This window comes from Aquarana catesbeiana, linkage group LG03 (assembly GCF_042186555.1).
Source record: "Aquarana catesbeiana isolate 2022-GZ linkage group LG03, ASM4218655v1, whole genome shotgun sequence".
Classification (NCBI taxonomy): Eukaryota; Metazoa; Chordata; class Amphibia; order Anura; family Ranidae; genus Aquarana; species Aquarana catesbeiana.
Window position 1 is genome coordinate 577,586,603 of NC_133326.1, and position 16,442 is coordinate 577,603,044.

The following is a 16,442-nucleotide window of genomic DNA, read 5'->3' on the forward strand; positions in this document are numbered from 1 at the left end:
GGGGGTGCAGCCAGGTGGACAGGAGAGGGGGTACAGCCAGGTGGGGGGGATGGAGCCAGGTGAACTGGAGGGGGGGATTGCAGCCAGGTGGGGGGGATGGAGCCAGGTTGACAGGAGAGGGGGTGCAGTCAGGTGGAGGAATGGAGCCAGGTGGACTGGAGAGGGGGATGCAGCCAGTTGGGGGCAGCCAGGTGGAAAGTAGAGGGGGTGCAACCAGGTGGAGGGAGGCTGGAGACAGGTGGACAGTAGAGGGGGTGCAGCCAAGTGGACAGGAGAGGGAGGTGCAGCCAAGTGGGGGGGAGGGTGGAGCCAGGTGGACAGGAGAGGGGTGCAGTCAGGGGACAGGAGAGGGGGTACGGTCAGGTGGACGGATGGAGCCAGTTGGACTGAAGAGGGGGATGCAGCCAGTTGGTGGGAGCAGCCAGGTGGAAAGTAGAGGGGGTACAACCAGGTGGAGGGAGGCTGGAGCCAGGTGGACAGTAGAGGGGATGCAGCCTAGTGGGGGGAGGGTGGAGCCAGGTGGACAGGAGAGGGGTGCAGCCAGGTGGACAGGAGAGGGGGTGCGGTCAGGTGGACGGATGGAGCCAGGTGGACTGGAGAGGGGGGAGCAGCCAGGTGGGGGGATGGAGCCAGGTGGGGGGAATGAAGCCAGGTGGACAGGAGAGGGGGGTGCAGCCAGGTGGAGGGAGGATGGAGCCAGGTGGAAAGGAGAGCGGGTGCAGTCAGGTGGAGGGAGGATGGAGCCAGGTGGAAAGGAGAGGGGGGAGCAGCCAGGTGGGGGGAGGATGGAGTCAGGTGGACAGGAGAGGGGGGTGCAGCCAGTTAGGGGGGAGGATGAAGCCAGGTGGACAGGAGAGGGGGGGTGCAGCCAGGTGGAGGGAGGATGAAGCCAGGTGGACAGGAGAGGGGGGTGCAGCCAGGTGGAGGGAGGATGGAGCCAGGTGGAAAGGAGAGGGGGGAGCAGCCAGGTGGAGCCAGATAGACAGGAGAGGGGGTACAGCCAGGTGAGGGGAGGATGGAGCCAGGTGGACAGGTGAGGGGGTGCAGCAAGGTGGAGGGATGGAGCCAGGTGGACAAGAGAGGGGGGTGCAGCCAGGTGGAACCAGGTAGACAGGAGAGGGGGTACAGCCAGGTGGAGGGAGGATGGAGCCAGGTGAACTGGAGGGGGGGAGTGCAGCCAGGTGGGGGGGATGGAGCCAGGTGGACAGGAGAGGGGGTGCAGCCAGGTGGACAGGAGAGGGGGTACAGCTAGGTGGGGGGGATGGAGCCAGGAGAACTGGAGGGGGTGATTGCAGCCAGGTCGGGGGGATGGAGCCAGGTTGACAGGAGAGGGGGTGCAGTCAGGTGGAGGGATGGAGCCAGGTGGACTGGAGAGGGGGATGTAGCCAGTTGGGGGCAGCCAGGTGGAAAGTAGAGGGGGTGCAACCAGGTGGAGGGAGGCTGGAGACAGGTGGACAGTAGAGGGGGTGCAGCCAAGTGGACAGGAGAGGGCGGTGCAGCCAAGTGGGGGGGAGGGTGGAGCCAGGTGGACAGGAGAGGGGTGCAGCCAGGGGACAGGAGAGGGGGTACGGTCAGGTGGACGGATGGAGCCAGTTGGACTGAAGAGGGGGATGCAGCCAGTTGGTGGGAGCAGCCAGGTGGAAAGTAGAGGGGGTACAACCAGGTGGAGGGAGGCTGGAGCCAGGTGGACAGTAGAGGGGATGCAGCCTAGTGGGGGGAGGGTGGAGCCAGGTGGACAGGAGAGGAGTGCAGCCAGGTGGACAGGAGAGGGGGTGCGGTCAGGTGGACAGATGGAGCCAGGTGGACTGGAGAGGGGGGAGCAGCCAGGTGGGGGGATGGAGCCAGGTGGGGGGAATGAAGCCAGGTGGACAGGAGAGGGGGGTGCAGCCAGGTGGAGGGAGGATGGAGCCAGGTGGAAAGGAGAGCGGGTGCAGTCAGGTGGAGAGAGGATGGAGCCAGGTGGAAAGGAGAGGGGGGAGCAGCCAGGTGGGGGGAGGATGGAGTCAGGTGGACAGGAGAGGGGGGTGCAGCCAGTTAAGGGGGAGGATGAAGCCAGGTGGACAGGAGAGGGGGGGTGCAGCCAGGTGGAGGGAGGATGAAGCCAGGTGGACAGGAGAGGGGGGGTGCAGCCAGGTGGAGGGAGGATGGAGCCAGGTGGACAGGAGAGGGGGGTGCAGCCAGGTGGAGGGAGGATGGAGTCAGGTGGACAGGAGAGAGGTGCAGCCAGGTGGACAGGAAAAGGAGGTGCAGCTAGGTGAGGGGAGGACGGAGCCAGGTGGACAGGAGAGGGGGTGCAGCCAGGTGGAGGGATGGAGCCAGGTGGACAAGAGAGGGGGGTGCAGCCAGGTATACAGGAGAGGGGGTACAGCCAGGTGAGGGGAGGATGGAGCCAGGTGGACAGGAGAGGGGGTGCAGCCAGGTGGAGGGACGGAGCCAGGTGGACAAGAGAGGGGGTGCAGCCAGGTGGAGCCAGGTAGACAGGAGAGGGGGTACAGCCAGGTGGAGGGAGGATGGAGCCAGGTGAACTAGAGGGGGGAGTGCAGCCGGGTGGGGGGGATGGAGCCAGGTGGACAGGAGAGGGGGTGCAGCCAGGTGGACATGAGAGGGGGTACAGCCAGGTGGGGGGGATGGAGCCAGGTGAACTGGAGGGGGGAGTGCAGCCAGGTGGGGGGGATGGAGCCCGGTGGACAGGAGAGGGGGTGCAGTCAGGTGGAGGGATGGAGCCAGGTGGACTGGAGAGGGGGATGCAGCCAGTTGGGGGCAGCCAGGTGGAAAGTAGAGGGGGGTGCAACCAGGTGGAGGGAGGCTGAAGCCAGGTGGACAGTAGAGGGGGTGCAGCCAGGTGGACAGGAGAGGGAGCTGCAGCCAAGTGGGGGGAGGGTGGAGCCAGGTGGACAGGAGAGGGGTGCAGCCAGGTGGACAGGAGAGAGGGTACAGTCAGGTGGACGGATGGAGCCAGGTGGACTGAAGAGGGGGGATGCATCCAGTTGGTGGGAGCAGCCAGGTGGAAAGTAGAGGGGGGTGCAACCAGGTGGAGGGAGGCTGGAGCCAGGTGGACAGTAGAGGGGGTGCAGCCAGGTGGACAGGAGAGGGTGGTGCAGCCAAGTGGGGGGAGGGTGGAGCCAGGTGGACAGGAGAGGGGGTGCGGTCAGGTGGACGGATGGAGCCAGGTGGACTGGAGAGGGGGTTGCAGCCAGGTGGAGGGAGAATGCAGCCAGGTGGACTGGAGAGGGGGGTGCAGCCAGGTGGAGGGAGGATGGAGCCAGGTGGACTGGAAAGGGGGTTGCAGCCAGGTGGAGGGAGAATGGAGCCAGGTGGACTGGAGAGGGGGTGTGCAGCCAGGTGGAGAGAGGATGGAGCCAGGTGAACTGGAGGGGGGGAGTGCAGCTAGGTGGGGGGATGGAGCCAGGTGAACTGGAGGGGGGAGTGCAGCCAGGTGGGGGGGTGGAGCCAGGTGGACAGGAGAGGGGGTGCAGTCAGGTGGAGGGATGGAGCCAGGTCCACTGGAGAGAGGGATGCAGCCAGTTGGGGGGAGCAGCCAGGTGGAAAGTAGAGGGGGGTGCAACCAGGTGGAGGGAGGCTGGAGCCAGGTGGACAGTAGAGGGGGGTGCAGCCAGGTGGACAGGAGAGGGAGGGGCAGCCAAGTGGGGGGGGGGGAGGGTGCAGCCAGGTGGACAGGAGAGGGGGTGCGGTCAGGTGGACAGGAGAGGGGGTGCGGTCAGGTGGACGGATGGAGCCAGGTGGACTGAAGAGGGGGATGCAGCCAGTTGGTGGGAGCAGCCAGGTGGAAAATAGAGGGGGGTGCAACCAGGTGGAGGGAGGCTGGAGCCAGGTGGACTGGAGAGGGGGATGCAGCCAGGTGGAGGGGGGAGGGTGCAGCCAGGTGGACAGGAGAGGGGGTGCGGTCAGGTGGACAGGAAAGGGGGTGCGGTCAGGTGGACGGATGGAGCCAGGTGGACTGAAGAGGGGGATGCAGCCAGTTGGTGGGAGCAGCCAGGTGGAAAATAGAGGGGGGTGCAACCAGGTGGAGGGAGGCTGGAGCCAGGTGGACTGGAGAGGGGGATGCAGCCAGGTGGAGGAAGGATGGAGCCAAGTGGCCTGGAGAAGGAGGGTGCAGCCAGGTGGAGGGGGGAGGTCACACACCAGTGATTATGTCTGGTCCTCCTATGGAAGCCTTCGTTCCCAGCGCTCCTCACCACCTGACAATTTCTTACCTTGGGGCACTGGCACTTTTTTCCAGCTCCCTCCACATGTCAGGCAGCGGAAGTCTGTATCACCAGTCCCAAGATCAGGAGATGGGGCCTCCTACAGGCTGTGAGTCACAGCTCACGCATGGAAGATCTCTTCCAGTTTCTCCCCCATGACAGATCACCTGATCACTTGGTTCCACACCTGGGCTCCGGCGGCCAGCCGCGGAGGGGCTGGGTAAACAGGGTGGGCTGCAGGAGCAGCTGAGCTTTGTGCTCCTCTAGGACAAGTGGCCCTGCATGTGTCCTATGGCCAGTCCGGGCCTGGGTGTATCTATCCTGGCTGTCTTCATCCATGATGCCGACCGCCCTGCTCTTTCAATGGCTGCACATTGCCCAGGGGGGGAGGCAGGCAGAGAGCTGACAGGGCCTGGCTCTGGGGGAGGGGGCGTGGTCTGCCTGCTTCTTCTTCCCGCCCAGCGACTCTGCACCAGCAGCCAGCCAGATGGAGCCACAGGAGCCGCCTTCTGCTACACTCCACACCAGCTACCACCGCCTGGGGCGAACCGAACCTCTGGAGGGGACCCAGCGGCTGTGGCTGCACCCCTAGGTGGCAGTATGCCCTAGGCGTCTGCCTAGTTCTCCTAGCGGGAGCTCTGGCCCTGAGTGTCTAAAACTCCTTCCTCCCATGTGACTGGACTGGTGTTCACTGATTGGCTCTTCAGGCACTCTATAAGATCCTGCAAGGAATGGCTTAGAGCAGGGGTCTCAAACTGGCAGCCCTCCAGCTGTTGCAAGAAGTCCCATGAGGCATTGCAAGGCTGACCATTACAAGCATGACTCCCTCAGGAAGAGGCATGATGGGACTTGTAGTTCCGCAACAGCTGGAGGGCCGCCAGTTTGAGACCCCTGGCTTAGAGCTTACACAGTGATTCTTTTCTTTGGCTAAATCCAGTGGCAGGAGAGTGAAAACCATAAACATGAAACTAATCTGGTAAAAAAAAATTAATCTTTTCCAGAATGTATTCTTTACTCAAAAATAACTTTCTATTGCTCTTAGCTTTCTCCAAATATCTTTTCTTTCTTTTTTTTATTGCTGTTGTTATCCATCCAACTTCCTGTTACAGGGTGTCTACATTTGTTCTCCGTGGTCCCACTGTATCTTGGAATGTCGCTGTCCTCTCTTGCTAACTCCAAAAATGGATAATGGACTATGGGATTTGCATACCTTCCAACTTTTTGAGATGGGAATGAGGGACACCTATTAGAAAAAGTATGTAGGCATAGGACACACCCCCTGCCACGCCCCCTTAAATAAGAATTATTAAAAAAAATGATTAGTTAAACCCACAAGTGCTTTTTTTTACCAATATTATTTCTTTATACTGACGTCTGACATTTACAAATGCAGCAATTTAGAAATTGGATGAAAGGTTTAGCACTGGGAAACACTTTTTGAAAGATAAAAAGTACATTTTATATACAACTATATAGTTAAGACCATAATGAGGGACAAATGAGGAAAGTGGGGACCAAATCAGGGACAGTCCCTCGAAATCAGGGACAGTTGGGAGCTATGGTTGTAGTGTGCATAGAGTAGTGCACATATCCACAACTAACATGCACTGCTCATTCCAAACAAACTGAGGTAAGAAGTAAAAGGAGAGGTGGGGAGCTTACGAAGGACGTTACAAGCAGGTGTTAAAGCACAAGAAGAAACCATTTCATGAAAAATGTATTACAACAGGGCCATTAACTTTAAAGTGAACCTATTGCTTATATCCCGCATAGTCCTTTTAGACTATTTCAGCTTGAGCCTCCAGTCCTGTTGATCAGAAAAAAAACAAGCCTGAGCAATACAAAGTACTTAGTGCTTTGCAGACATTTTCCATTACAATGTTTCAAATCTCTGAGGATGATCAATCATTGTTTTCTAACTTCTGTGGTGTTCACTTCACTGTCTGCGTGTGTCATATCTGAATCTTCAAAAAGCTGGGGAGTATAAGCTGTAGAAGGCCACAGGGGACGCAATACAGAAGAGGAAAGACAGGTATTTTAATGCAGACCCAATATCAGCCAGTTGTGACCATCTAATGTAAGATTGACTGTCACTGTGTAACTCAGAAGAAAGGTTGCTCTTTTTTTCTGGAAAGGTTTTCCATATGATTTGGAGTGTTTGTAGAAATCTGAGCCAATTTGTGAGGTCAGTTACTGATGTTGAGTGAGAAGACCTGGATTACGATGTGCGTTTTAACTCACCGTTTCAAAGGTGTTCAGTATGGTTGAGGTCAAGACTCTGTAGAGGACACTCAAGTTCCTCCACATCAAACTCATCAAACCATGTCTTGGTCATGGAGCTGGCTTTGTTTGTATATGTAGATTTAACAGTACCCTTCACCGGAAATTCCTGAACTTAATCATTTGAATGGCTGTCTATATAGTGTACATGGAATTACGTCAATGAATCATCCTCAATAGTCATTTAGATGTGAATGATATCAGACTTCAGTCTATTGCAGGTACAAGCAACAAAGGTACACTTCTTCTGAACTAATCATACCTGAAATCATTTTATTAACACATGTGCAGGAACGTGTGGTGTTCCAATATTTTATGGGTCTCATGCAAGTAGAAATCACTCCTACACTATTTTTTTTTTTTACCACGATGCAATGCAATGCATTGTGGGTTGTGGTGTGCTACAGTGCGCTGTGGATTTGTGGGGGTGCCATCCAAAATGAAAGGCAACAGCATACAGGATGCTTGGAGTGTCAGCATCTGTTGGTATTTTATCGCACATAACTAACTAACTTGAACTAACCCTGTCTCATATAAGAGATACAATGGGGGACACACCTTTAAAACCCAGACTGTCACTACTTGAAATGTAAACCTAAGTATTGTTACAAAAATCATTTTCTATGTTCTCCTAGATACCTGCAAGGTTTCCTCGCTCTACTTTAAATCTTTATTTTATAAAGACATACATTTAAAAAAGTCATACATATGATATCTATTCCTTTTGTTTGGTAGTTTTTTGTGTTACCATAGTAACACTTCAACTTTATGTCTTAAATAAAAATACAATCTGACAATTCACTTCTTCCCTGCAAACAGCTCGGGGCACTGAACGCTAAAAAGTGGCAAAATGTTTTTCAGCAGTTCAGTCTAACAATAATGATACATAATGTCAATATATTATACATACAGTATATCTTTTTTTAAATAGAAAAAGACTTGAATCTTTGGTTCAAAATACTGTCTATGTTCCCATGAAGATTTCTCTTCACTTCCTGATCTTTCTGACAGTCGTCACCTGGACAGGAAGTGAGGGATCATATTCTTATGGGGACAGCAATAAATGCCAACACATTTTTTACCTTGCTCATTATATAAGAAAATGTATTTCATATTATTTGCATCTTTTGTGCCCTTTGGGGAGATTTCACTTGTGGTTCTGCCTGAGAGCTGTCAAATAGACAGAGAGTGAGGGGAAATCATCAAAACAGAGGCATATAAAGCAATAAACAAAAAACAAAGGCTATACCCATTCCCCACCCCCAAACTTCCAATCTCATTTGCAGGTGTATGGTCAGGTTAAGATTGTCCTACCCTGAAATAATTGAAAACATGCAAATATTTGAAGTCTACACTGTAAATGAAAGAGAGAATGCACTGCCATAGTGTAGGATCCTCAAAATATCTTTAACGGGTTAAAATAAACATATTGTACTCACAAAAGTGTTATAAAGACATGCTTTTCACATAGTTTTCATCTCATCTGTCCATTAGTCCTTCATTTGAAGTCTAACCTCTAATATCCTGGGTAACGTGTATCGAGGCAGTACCTCTTCATCAGAGCCAAATCTGGTGCTCATTGTTAAAGCAGAATGAAACCCTTCAATACTCACCTCACTTCTAGCGATGTGGTGTCCGCAGGCTTCTTCGCTGGTACTGGCTCCTTCTACCCCTTCTTAAAGGTTTGGGGTCTTAATCCATCTTGAATAGTTTGGCTGGGATAATGTAAGAGTATACAGTGTAACGCACCTTTTGAGGAGCAAGGTAAGAAGCCTTCATCGCAGAAGATGAAATCATAGAAATACTAACAAGCTCAATAACTCTGGTGAGGTAACTTCCACACAGCAAGGCTTCCCTCATTGGGCACCCAACAGTAGCTCATCTATAGAAATACAGAAAGGAGCACCAGAGCAAATCCAGATGAAAGAGCCCAAGACAATTTTAATTATTAGTAAAAAAGGTCATATAAAAACAGTCAACGTGCTTCAGGGGCAACATCCCTCCCCCTTCATCAGGGCTTTTTGAAGATCTATAGTAGAACCAATATTGATTGATAGATTTCACCATTCTCTATTAGAACCAGTATTGAATTCTTCTCACGGAGGAAAGTTCGCTCAGCAACTGCTCTCAGTTTGTAAATCAATTAGGAGAGTTCAATGTTGGTTCTAATATAGATCTGTGAAAAGTCCAGATGAAGAGGGAATGGTGTTGCCCCTGAAACTCGTTGGCTGTTTTTACATGACCTTTTTACCAACAATTAAAATGATCCTGTGCTTTTCACATTCAGTTTTGGTCTAGAGCTCCTTTCTGTTTTTCTATAGTTTGAGCTACTCTTGGGTGCCCATTGAGTGAAGCCGTGCTGTGTGGAAGCAGCCTCACCGGAGCTAATGAGCTTGTTTAAAATTTTCCTTTATCTGACTATGTGTGCAAGTGTAGAAGTTCCCAATGCATTGTTGAGTATTCCCTTAGAGAAGAGTCATAGTATGTATCTTCAGTAATAAATATCCTTTCTACTCATAGGTTTTAGAAATCAAGGCTAAGTTTCACTTTAACTTCTTCTGGAATTCAGTCACTCTATCGCTAGAAAAAATAATTAAGTAGAGGTGATCTGTAATAAAGAAAGGACAGTACTTACCTGTCTGAATCCAATGTTCAGAAGCCTGCAAACTACGGCCTAGCTGGTATTCAACACTTCTGGGTGTGCCCTGTCCTATGCCGCACACTGTGATTCCACTCGCCAGCTGCTACATCACTACAGGATGAATGTGTTGGATACTAGCAGTGACTGCAGCTCTGCAAATAATTAAGATTGCAGTCCCACTTTCGGTACAGGTATTCAATTTCTTTTTGACAAGCTGCTTTTACTTCATTCTTTTTTCCTAGTGACTGAGTTCCTTCAAAAATACTTTACACGTTTTCCTCCAAACATTCACCACAACGCATTGTTCCGTGGGAATACCTTTTTTTTTTATTGTAACCAGGAAATGCCTTTTACTGGTATAAAAAAAAATCATTTAGGATTTTTGTTATTCTGGAAAAATAAAATAAACAGTAATAACTACTGTTTCTTAGATATAACAGTGGGGCCCATTGACTTCTTTGCAATGCATTACATGTTTGTCAACGTGCATTGGTGTTCATTGCAATGGGGGATCAGATTTAAAATGAACAGACCCTGTGCTAAAAATTGTACAGACCCTTTTTTTTTTTTTTTTTTTTTTTTTTTTAATAAGGCAAGCCATCACAATGTACTACAGGTGAATTGCCTTAGTTCATTGGGTGTCAAAATGAATGCCACCACAATGCAGTAGAGCGTGTTAAGTGTGTTACTGCACGTTCCTGTACCATGATGCAGATGTGTAAATGGTCCATAAATGTTAGGTGTATCATCACTGTTTAACAAAAAAAGTAAATGAACAGAAGTGTTGTATTGTAAAAGCACATTATTTACAAAGGGCGTGATCACATTGTTAATCAGAGGGCAGTCGTCTGTTAATGGAAAGGGAAATTGCACTGCGCTGTACAGGCATTATATTTATAGACTATTGCATGTGTTTTTATATATTGGATTCTCTAATTCACTAAATGATTAACATAACTTACTTCTACAGAACTGAGAGAGAAAATGCAGTTACTAGTGGAGGTGGATGGACAAGATGGGAAAACCTCACAGCTAAAGTTCAGGAAAGAGTAAGTAGGGTTGTCACACTTGCTGTAAAGCGCTGCGTAAACTGTCGGCGCTATATAAATCCTGTAAAATAATAATAATAATGACCTGGGTGGCCAGCCTTTCTCAACCAGGGTTCTGTAGAACCCCCAGGTTTCCTCCAGAGGTTGCTTAAGGTTCCTCGAGCAGCAGGTAGGGGCAGATCGATCTCCCGTCTGACCATCAATGTAAAGGGCACTACACTGACCACAAGTGTAAGGGGTACCTTTCCCACTGGTGACCAGTGTAAAGAAACTTTACATTGACCACCAATGTAAAGGGGCACATTACCCCTGACAATCAAAGCAAAGGGCACTACGCTGACTATGAGTGTAAAGGCTACTTCTCCTACTGGTGCCCAATGTAAAGAGACTCTACATTGACCATCAATGTGAGGGGTTACATGACCCCCGACCACTAATAAAATTTCCTTTCTGGCCAATATTATAGTTAATATTGTATTCATGGTTATTATTTTCATTTGATATTTTTTACTTAAAAAAAATTGTCATAGTTCAGGGGACTGCTAAAAAATATATTAACTACCATGAGCTCTAGATAAAATAATTTTTAGCAGGGGTTCCTCAAGACATGAAAATTACTACAACGGTTCCTCCAGGGTAAAAAGGTTGCTAAAGGCTAAGTTAAACCTACAAGTTCCTTCTAAATACTTTTCCTTTTTACTGGCTTTTCACAATAGCAAATGCAATATTTTAGGATGTTGAATGAAAGGTTCAATTTTGTATAATAATTTAAAAAATAAATAAAACATTTTTTTAGTGGTTTATACATTAGAGGAAAAAGAGGGACAACTGAGGAAGAAAGAAGACTTGGTTCCATAGGAGTGGACAACTAAGGAAGAAAAAAGGGAGATTAGAAGAAAGAAGACTTGGTTCCATAGGAGGGGGCAAGAAAGGAAGAAAGAGGGACACTAGAAAAAAAGAAGACTTAGTTCCATAGGAGGGGACAAGTAAGGAAGCACAAAGGAAACCAGAGGAAAGAAGACTTGGTTCCATAGGAGGGGACAAGAAAGGAAGAAAGAGGGACACCAGAAGAAGAACTAGGCGCCATAACAGAAACAGCTGGGAACTAATCATTGTTCTACAGAATACAGGGAAAGAGTACAGAGAAACACTCACATCAAACCCTGTCCCAAAGAAGATTACACTCCTATATCCCCACCACGCTCGCACAAGTACACCTTCTACAACCAGTTTGGTTAAACTCCAGTCTGTCTAATAGTACTCATAGAAAACCCATACAAACTCCATGTTAATAGAATGCCAAGTGGAATTAAAACCAAACAACCAGCACTGCAAGGCAAGAGAACTAATTGTCTAAAAATCTTCCCCATACATCCAGGTCAATTAGCAAAAATGTAACTTTAGTATAAAACAATCTGAGTCACTTTAGCTTTTGAGATACTACAAGTCTCAGCATGCATATCATACTCATCCACCAACAGCTGGATTAGATGCTGCTTTTGTACCATTGTAAAAAAAGGAATAGCTATTATGGCATGCTGGAATGTACACTCCATCTAATTTTCAAGCAGCTTGGTGGCTTTTTTGCATTGCATTGCTGTGGTCTTGTTTTCACGTCCCAGCAGGTTAACTGCATGGAGTTTGTATGTTCTTTCCTCTTTCAGAAATTGCCTCCAGCTCCCTGCTTCTTTTACAAATATACTAGGTTCTCACTGGCCATCTAAAGTGTTTATAACTGCGACAAAGGCACTTAATTGTAAGCTCTTTTGCGCAGGGAATGTTATTAAAGGTTCTGCCACTCCCTAAAACTGTTTTTGGTGTATATATACGTGTTTGGTGTAAATAATTATTAGCCTCACTCCAACAAATTAGAATTTTGTTGCGCCAAAGCAATGCTTGGAGTAGCTGCTGAGGCATGCTGGAGCTTGTAGTTCTCCAGCAGCTAATGCTACTCCACTGACACAAATCTTCTTCTGAGCCTTTATAATGCTTTAGTTTCAGAATAAGCACTTAGCACATGTTGCTAAATACATTCTACCCCTGGGAAGGTTCAATGCAATTTTGCAGCAGCTTTACGCTTAAGACACTTTTGTAGTTGTATCGACCTTCTACTCCTCAATTATCCTGAGTGCGTCCGCCAGTGTTGGAATGCATTGATGCCCCTGCTAGTTGCCTGCTAGGCAAATATTTTTTTTCTGCTCCAACACATACAAAGGGTTATCATGTGCATAATTGAATCATTGTAAGGCTCCTCTCCATTGCTTGCAAGCGGCCCCCCTGAAACAAACCCAAGACACAATAAAATAAGTGACGCAGCCGGAGGGAATGGGAGAGCGAGGATGAATTCCCTGAATACTGACCTTAGGACAATGAGGGATCACAGCAGCTTTTGTCCTGTAGAGAGAGAGGTGGCCGGTCTTCGATGACAGACGCCAATGTTCTTCCTAGCATCTCATGTGCGGGCTGGAGCGAAGCGCTGGGTAACGACTGAGCTTCTGCATGTCTGTACACAGGGGGTGTGTGTGCTGTGGATGATTGACACCTCTCCTGACGCACCCCATTTAATAATACGCTCCTTACACATGTAGGGGCTTAAAGTAGATCTAAGCCCAATCACTAAAATCTCATATAAGCTTTAACGTAGTAATGCCATTCCAAAAGTTGTTTTCAATCTCTTTAAATCTGCAGCGTTCATTGTTATGGGGTTACAACTGCCTCCCAATTGTGTTTCTGCATTGTCACATTGTCATATGGGCTTCTAAATTGGACTTCAGGCTCTTTCACCACAAGAATTTTAACACTGCAGCCTGATAGGTCTGCACACATGCCGCGGCATTTTTAACTTGGGCTGCAGAATTTGACAGGTGCTTGTCAAACTCTGCCATGTAAATCAATAGGGTCGCACTGCAAACGCAAGCCAAATGCTTGGTTCGCAGTTGTGGCGTGGTCCCACAATGAAAATTGACTTCAGCAATTTAAAAAAAAAGTATACATCTATACACTATATTACCACAAGTATTGTGACGCCTGCCTTTACACACGTGAACTTTAATGGCATCCCAGTCTTAGTCCGTAGGGTTCAACATTGAGTTGGCCCAATCTTTGCAGCTATAACAGCTTCAATTCTTCTGGGAAAGCTGTCCACATGGTTTAGGAGTGTGTCTATGGGAGTGTTTGACCATTCTTCCAGAAAAGCATTTGTGAGGTCAGGCACTGATGTGGACGAGAAGGCCCAGCTTGCAGTCTCTGCTCTAATTCATCCCAAAGGTGTTCCATCGTGTTGAGGTCAGGACTCTGTGCAGGCCAGTCAAGATCCTCCACCCTAAACTTGCTCATCCATGTCTTTATGGATCTTACTTTTAGCACCGGTCAAAATCATTTAGTGGAGGAGAAATTATGGTGTGGGGTTGTTTTTTAGGGGTTGGGCTTGACCCCCCTTAGTTCTAGTGAGGGGAACTCTTAAGGTGTCAGCATACCAAGACATTTTGGACAATATCATGCTCCCAAATTTGTGGGAACAGTTTGGGGATGGCCCCTTCCTGTTCCAACATGACTGTGCTCCAGTGCACAAAGCAAGAGCCACTCTGAAAAGTGATCCATCACAAATCACCTTTCAGAGGCTGGGAAGCACTGCTGTCTGTCAGAAAGAGACCTACAAGTGGTTGTGCCAACACACATTGCACAGGCATTGTCCACTTTTGTAACCATCAGGAAGCTGGTCCAGAGCAATGATGTGCAGCCGATGCTGAAGGGGAGTGCACATGGACAGAGAGTGGCTGAAAAGGGCTGAGGGCCTATGTACACTTGTTCATTTTAGCAACACAGACTAAAGTGCAAATGATAAAGCACATTTCCGCAACACATTTACGCACACAACTGCTCTATGTAGAGGCATAGTGGTGCCATTCAGTGTGAATGGTGCTCCAAAGCATCATACAGTAGAACCCAATGCGCTGCAGCACATCACCACGCATATATCACGTGTTGTGGCACGCTGCATTGTTAAAAATGAGCCATGCATATTTTTTCATCCATTGCGGTGTGTTGGCAGCACATTCATAATGTTTTTGCTAGGTTACGGCAATGCACATTAAACGAAGTTCCAGTCATGTGTTTGTTTATATAACAGTCAGCAGCTACAAAAACTGTAGCTGCTGACTTTTAATAAACACACTCACCTTCCCCACGTTCAATCGGTGCACTTACCGCAGCCGTGTTCTTCCATGCCCTCCCTTGGCAGTGCTTGGCATCTCTACCCACTCTACCCTCGCGAATGCGCGAGCGGTGCTGTGCTCTGTGACTGGTTCCGAAGTCTTCTAGGACCTGTCATGTGTCCCAAAAGACCTCGGGAAGGAGAACTTCCGCTTTCGATCGCCTAAGGTGAACGGAAGTGGAAACAGATACCTGTGAAAATTGGGTACCCCCCCCCTCCCCAAAAGCTCAGTTTCACAAACAGGAGCTGGGGAGGAGGCCTTATAGCGGAGGTTCCATTCTTGGGTGGAGGTCTGCTTTAACATGTCATAACGTGCTTTAACATGTGTGCATTAATGTATCACAGTGGAATACTAAAGTGTGAATGGGCCCTTAAGAAGATCAGCAGCACCTGGATACAGAAAACAAGGTAAAAAATGTGAAAGCAAAGGAAATCATTTGATAAGCAGTGCTTTAGTAAACCAAATGTCATATAGTTAGATTTGCCATAAGTGCTTATACATAGATTTTCTGTGAGGGTTAAGTCATAACCGCATTTTGCCGCATGTTACTGCAACACATAGATGTGATTTGACAAATGTGATGTGATTTTGTTACAAGCAAAAGACAGAGCTGCTCATGCCAAGTGGAAGGTCTCCGCTGCACCCCAAGTTAAAAAGGTGCTGCCATGGCATGTGAGCAGCCCCTACAATTCGAGTGGAGGGGCAGGGATCAGAAAAAACACTGCTCGTCAGCCCATTTTTAATGCCCCCCAACTACCTGTCTGGAAGAGACCTAAGACACCACTGGAGGCACTTCAAAGCTGGCTAGACATGTGGCAATTTCATTGATAAGATTTTTTTTGGTCAAAATTGTAAAGCAATCATAGACATTAACCGGTTCCCGACTGGCTCACGCCGATATATGTCGGCAGAATGGCACGGGTGTGCAAAACCGCGTACCCGTAAGTCGCTCGTGCCCGCGGCAATCAGATTTGTTGCAGAACCGATCAGTCTTCAGGTCCAGGCCAACTGATCAGTTCTGACCAATGAAATGCTTCCCCTACCTGTAAGTGTGAACACAGGCAGGGGAAGTGATGTCATCTCCCCTCGTGGAATTCTTTTCGGTACCAGATAGAGGAGAGAAGACATCTAAAAGTGAGTTGCACCAACACTACACTGACACAGTAAACGTAGGCACACATTTTACCCCCCCCGATCGCCTCCCAGTTAACCCCTTCACTGCCTGTCACTGTGTCACTAAGTGCATTTTTCTGATTTTTCCTGATCACTGTATTGGTGTCACTTGTGACACTAATCAGCATTAGGGCAGCTAGTAGTAGGTCCAGGTACGTCTAGGTCCCCCTAAATAAAGGTTAAACCCCCCCGGTTAACCCTTTTACCCCCTGTCACCAGTGTCACTAGTACATCTATTTTCTGATCGCCATATTAGTGTCATGAGTGACGCTAGTTAGTTAGTTATTTTTTATAGTGTCAGGGTACCCGCCGTATATTACCTAATAAAAGTTTAACCCCCTGATTACCTGGCGGGTGACATCAGGTTTTAGCGTCAGGGTCTGCGTCAGCCTTAGGCAGCATCAGATTAGTGCCAGTAGCGCTAACACCCACGCACACACCATACACCTCCCTTAGTAGTATAGTGTCTGAACGGATTAATACCTTTGACCTTGTCAGATCCACACTAGCGTCCCCAGTAGTTTAGGGTTCCCAAAAACACAGCATTAGCGGGATCAGCCCAGATACCTGCTAGCACTTGCGTTTAGCCCCTCTGCCCAGCCAAGCCCAGCCCAGCCCACCCAAGTGCAGTATCAATCGATCACTGTCACTTACAAAACACAACACACATAACTGCAGCGTTCGCAGTCAGGCCTGATCACTGCAAAGGCTAACAGTTTTTTTTGGTAGCTATTGAAGCAGGCTCTGACAATCAGGTGCTCTTGGCCTGTGAGTCTCACTAGTTGTACTAGTTAATTTAGAGGCCACAATGTCCAATCGAAAGTACACTAGTGAAGAGGCCTACACTATTCTGAGCATAACATATGAGAGTGAAGAGGAA

The 16,442-nt window shown here is 48.6% G+C and overlaps 1 protein-coding gene across 1 annotated transcript in view; it reads right to left on the reverse strand.

The window, feature by feature from the left end:
• The window catches only part of MPPED1 (metallophosphoesterase domain containing 1), a 141,888-nt gene extending 129,077 nt beyond the window's left edge, over positions 1-12,811 (reverse strand). The window contains exon 1 of the mRNA XM_073621948.1: positions 12,536-12,811. The gene's annotated coding sequence lies outside the window, so the exon portion shown is untranslated. The remainder of the gene's footprint in view (positions 1-12,535) is intronic.
• Positions 12,812-16,442: the final 3,631 nt, after the last annotated feature.